The 6,013-nt window shown below is 34.1% G+C and overlaps 1 pseudogene; it reads left to right on the forward strand.

The window, feature by feature from the left end:
• Positions 1–143: 143 nt before the first annotated feature.
• On the forward strand, positions 144–4,422 carry LOC129254749 (uncharacterized; annotated as a pseudogene).
• Positions 4,423–6,013: the final 1,591 nt, after the last annotated feature.

The raw sequence follows: 6,013 nt of genomic DNA on the forward strand, positions 1-6,013 counted from the left end.
TTTCCCTACCAGCTGGTTTGAAAACAAACAATGCGGAAGGGGGAAGCGTCTGTTAGCAACGCAATAATTGTACACGCGTTGACCTTCAAGTTGAAATCCGTAGGCCCTATCAGGTTGAAATTAGTCTCAATTCCGCTCAATAGAGAGATTTCGGCACAATAAAACCTAGAATAGTTCTACAATCAGACTTTAATATATCATCAAAGCAGTCAAGCAACTACAAAGTTATTTAGGTAAGTGATTATTTTGATGGGAAAGGCTGCATTTTGAGGCCGTCACATGAAATGCCCCCAAAAAAGGCTAAATTCATTAGTTTATAATTTCCATCATTTTGAGTCAGATTTTTTAATGAATACCTGTCCATGTATTGCATGTGTAGAGTTTGTGCTCGTTGCGTATCTTTTTTTATTAGAATCGCGCAGATACGCGTGTGCGCAGACAAGGGGGACCGCGCAGACTTGGCTTGGGGGAACTTGCCATAATTTAAGATTTAACATGAATTTCTTTTTATTTCACAAAATCTTTTGGTTGATACCGGTAATGTTCCTTATATTTTTATGATGAGTAGGATGGGGGATTGGGTGTCCGGACAGTTTATCTTTTTGAAGCCTTCTTTTTTGTCTTTGGATTACGCTAAAAATATGAATTCAATACTTGTAATCCTCTTCTTCTATTTTGTTCTTTATAATATTTCCTAACATTTTGTACTAAAAATTGATGAAACTTCGCTTGTAATTTTTTCCAAATGACTTTCTAATATTGATCGTCCGGACACACAACCTGTCCGGACACACAACAACTGGCTATAGATGCTAAGTGCTAAAAATCTCACAAAATTGGAAAGAAAAATATGATTTTCTTGGAAAAAAACCTTGGCCGGATTTTCAAAAAATGGTGTCCTGTGTCTGCGCAACCATTCACTTTACACATGATTCAGGATTTTAATTAGATAGGCTGCATTTTGAGGCTGTTACATGAAATGTCAGAAATTCATCATTTTTCTACCATTTTGAGTAGGATTTTTTAATGAATATCTCTCTATGTATTGCATGTGTAAAATTTGTGTTCGTTGCATATCTTCTTTTACTAGAATCGCGCAGATACGCCTGTGCCCAGACAAGGGGGGAGGGTTGCGCAGACTTGGGGGACCTTACCATACACATCTGAAATACTTTGGTTTGGAGGAGTTTTTAAACATTTTTTCAAAAACTTTTCTACCTTTCCTCCTACACCTGGAGGTGTAGTGATGCAAGGCGTAGTCCATTGGGATTTGGGACAACCGATGTAACAGAGTCAGAAACTGAAACTTGCAGTCTAGTATATGAAGAGGATGAATTTGTGGAGAAGAGCGAGAGAAAGCAGACGAAGATGAGGGAGAGGATGGATAGTCTGAAGCCTTGAAGGAAGAAGATTTTTGAGGAGTGGAACAGGGTCTACTTAAAAACGTATTCTAGTTTAACTTTAAATGATATAGAAATTAGAATGATTTATTTAGTGTTGTAGCTTCCTAATCCTACTTTCTTTCCTAGTTCTTATTGAAGACGTGAGATTTAATTTACAATAGATACAGTCAGTTTCCGATATCTTGCTTAAAATCATTACATTTCAGGTCCAAGAAAAATCCAGCATTCAGCATTGTCCTCGAAACAGGGATATGGCGGTTGCCATGGGAGATGTTCCCCAGCCATCTGTGACCTTTGATGTAGCTCTTGACCCTTCAGCCCCCTCCCTCATTATGCCTTTAAGTCCAAGCATACCACAGAAATTTGCAGAGCGGCTCAACAGGCGGAAAAAGATGTACACAACAGAGCAACTAGAGGAGAAACTCAAAGGAGCTGAACGGAGGAGAAAGGTAATGCCCACACGATTCCTTCAGTTCAGATAACTGCAAGATTTTATTGTGAAGTTTGATTATTAAACAGAACAAGAGGTGCTAATTACTAGTTTTATCATCAAAATATGAAAAAATACAAAATGGGCATTGCGTTTGCCTGAAACACACTCAACATTTATTTTTCATCATTTCCTTTTTGGTAACAATAAAAATATTCAATGTTCTACAAAGATCATTTTTACATTTGCAATAAGAGGCAACATTTGGGGATAATAGAGTGAATGTAAGTATTAATTACCCTTGTATATAATAAGAAATAATGTGTTGTATCGCAAAATTCATAAAATTGCTGTCTTGCCTGGACACATTGTATTTATTGAATTTAATTGTTGCATATATGCAATGAATTTTATTAATGCACATATGAATTTTATTATTGCATATATGCAATCATAAAATTCAACAAATACATTGTCATGCAAACCCAACTTATTTGTTGTGTGTCCAGGCAAGACAGCAATTTCATGAACTTTGCGATACAACACATAAACATTATTTCTTATTTCTTTTTTTTTTTTCATACTTTTGCCCCAATGGGCAAGTTTATTTACAAAAAAAAATAACACGTTTACAGAAGTCAAATTATAAACATTATTCAAACAAATGTTTCAACATACTCCATTTCAAATTAAAATCTTTCCTTTTTCCATTCAAATCATAAATGTAACATTCATCTAAATAATAACTTCGTATTACCTTCTTAATCTTCTTAAAATCAGGTACAGTCTTGTTCAACCTCGAGAAATATAATTGTTGTTTTACTAAAATGATAATACAATTCAGGGCATCATTTCGCTTTTCTTTATATCCAAACAAAATATTTTGTGGAGTAAATTTAAGAATAAACATAGGAGATGATATCCACGTTTCTATTTTACTCCAAATATTTCTACTAAAATTACAGAAGTAAAAGAAGTGTTCAATTGTTTCCTTTACAGTATAACAAAATGTACAGCACTCAGTATTGGTGATCTTTAGTTTGAATAAAATATCATTTAAAAACACAATTCTATTGAAAACTTTGTATTGGAAATACTTTATCCGAATGTCAGTTGTAAATCTGAAAATCATCCTATTAAATTCCGGTATTTTAGTGTGATCCAAAAGAATAGTTGAATTTTTTCCCCATTTTGCTGCAATAGTTTTGGCGGAATCTTTATTTCCTATCAAAAGTTTATATATACTTTTACACCCCTTTTTATCACTCATTATAGGAGAAATATAAGGCATAACAAATGGTTCACATATTCTATGGTCTAGATTTTGAAATTTTCGATTAAACACACATCTTAGAGCCTGAGAAATTGAAAAATATTCCAAAACATTGACTTTTAAACTAAACTTAGATTCACATTCAGTTAAAGATATAGGCCTAATATTTCCTTCTCGATCTATTAAATCATTAACAAATCTTATACCCTTTTCTTGCCAGTATTTAAAATAAACAGACTTTCCATCTATTTGTATTTTACTATTTTTCCATAACGGTTGCGCTAACCAATTGATATTTTCAGATTTCTGAAATATCGAATTATATATTATTTCTTATTTCTGCTATTTGATGCATGTGTGTTAAGAAAACCCAGATCAAATACTAATGTTTTCATCTGCTTAACATCCGACCCTCATCATACATCATGAATTGTAGTTCAAACACAGAATTAAGAATTTTCATAACAGACAGTTAAAGTGCTTTATCAGGTTAAACCGTTCAGTGGTGAAAAATGGTAGATATAGGAATTATTTTTTTTGCAAGGTGTTTTTTTTTATTTCTCTTCATTTAAAATCATAAATCTTATGGAGATATTATAGCAAATTTACAGATGGTTTGCTTGTTGCAATTTACAAGGGCAATTTTTTTCCATTAGTGGTGACAAACAGACTTTAGACCCTATGGCCCGTATTCTGAAGTCGGGTTTAAATTAAACCCTGGTTTAAAGTTGTGGCTTAAGTATGGAGAGCCGATTGGGGCACAAATCCCTAACAGTAAACATTCATTTATTAACTCATATGACACCCAAATTGTTCGTAATTGTCTGGGAAATGATAACTGAAGTATTTTCTTCATTATGAAAGCAAAAGGAAACAAAATATTTAAAAAAATATAAACTTAATTTTTGATTTCTTGGCTTCCCATAATTTTAGTACAGAGTTAGACTGTGGTCTAAGGTAAAATTTACTTCAGAATATGGGCCTTTGTATTTTTTCAGCGATAATCCATAAAGAAAATGCTAATTTTGATGTCCCCTTTATTCTCTTTGTTGTTCCAGGAGCAAGAGACCGCCCGCATAGATCGTATCTATGAACGTCAGAAGCATTGTCAAACAATGGCTAGCAAGATGGCGCTGTTGATGGAACAAGATGCCAAGCGGCATGGAGCTCCAGGAACCGAAAACATTCCCGCAATATCCAGCCGGCAAGCTGCTGCAATGATAAAGAGCGTTGCAAAGGACTTCCAGAAGATTGGCATAGGCCTAGCCCAAGATGCCCAATTGCAAGGCAGACCTTAGATCCTATATTAAATGTAGGATTTAAGGCATTTGTAAAATGCCAGTTCATCATGATGGTATTGATAATGATATAAAATTCAAGGACTATTCAAAGCAAAGTGGATGAATTAAGGAATAACTGGATAATTTTTATTTGCTTTTTAAACATCTAACTTATGGGAAATTTGGTTGATGACTAAAGTTGGCTAGTTAAAACATAAACAACCAACATTGATGATAAGTTTTGACAAGAGGTATGTACATGTATTTATGTTCATTATGTTTTGTAAGTTTCTTTACACTGTAGAATGATTCACTTTAGGCACCTGCAAAATAAGGACCAACATTTGAACAAAGTTTTTTAAATAAAATGTCAGGAGAGAGGCAATCAATCAGGGTGATTCCATTCATGATAAAATTATCAAAAGTTGGTGTGCTTCACATCTCTACATGTAAATAATTCATTATTTGTTTCTCTTCTTATTTTGGTCCATATTTTCACCAGTTTCATTCTTATCACGTTCTGACATAATCTATCATATTTCAAATATACCATCCATCCTTCTCTCTTTCACTCTATCCCCTTTCACCCCCTACACCTCTCACTTCTTTTAGAGGGCTTTATTTTTAATACACATTTCATATCCTGTGTTGTTTTTCACTTGTATTTAAATATATTAGGTGCCGTTTCTTTCTCTTGGTGCTATTCCTTTCTCTCTTCTCTTAACCATTACAAATCTTACCTTTTGTATATTTCTCTCTCTCTCTGCCTCTTATCACTCTTACTCTTCCACATGTTGCCCTCTCACCTCTGTTACTGTGTGTTAGTATTTGTAAAGTCTATGGCCCGGATTCAACAGGTGATTTTGTGTCCATGGTTTGAAACCACTGCTTACGCAGATTTCATGCAGTGATTTCACTCAATTCAGAGAAGCGTCCAGTGAGCGCTATTATCAGATGGCACTAAATCGTCACTTGTGTAAGTTAAACTTACAACATTAACATGGCTGTACGTAAAAAAAAATTAACGAGGGGGGGGGGGGGAGCACACGCAAACTCTTTTGAAAAAAACTAGAAAGCGAGGGAGCAAAGCAACCGAGCTTGTCATTGGGCCATTTTTGCATTTTGTCAAGTGAAATTGAAGGATTTGGTGCATACTTTTGGTGAATTTGTGAAAATGTTTAGTTAAAAAATGAAAGTTTTCAGAATTGCCCCCCTGCATACAGCAAAGAGCATTAACAAGCCAACTGTTCATGTTAACAAATGTTAAAGAAGCAGTTGTCTCATAAATGCTGTAACTTTGGTAAACAGTGACAATTTAGTGCCATGTGATAAAAGCATGCATTCATTATTAGACACCTTCTTAACATGATTAAGGGTAATCAATGCGTGAAATCTGCATAAACCATGGTTTCAAACCACCATTTCAAAACCACCTGTGTGAATTTGTACCCTTAATGTGTAGTATAAAGGATATATAACCTTGGTACTGTACCTCAAAATCAAAGAACACATCCACAGTTTAACAATTATCGATTACACATTCTTGCCTTGTACTTAAATTATCATACTATTGTGTTTTGTTCTTATTCTGTACATAAATTTATGTCTGTAAGTACATTAAATAAAA

Source organism: Lytechinus pictus, chromosome 2 (assembly GCF_037042905.1).
Source record: "Lytechinus pictus isolate F3 Inbred chromosome 2, Lp3.0, whole genome shotgun sequence".
In the NCBI taxonomy this organism is placed as follows: domain Eukaryota; kingdom Metazoa; phylum Echinodermata; class Echinoidea; order Temnopleuroida; family Toxopneustidae; genus Lytechinus; species Lytechinus pictus.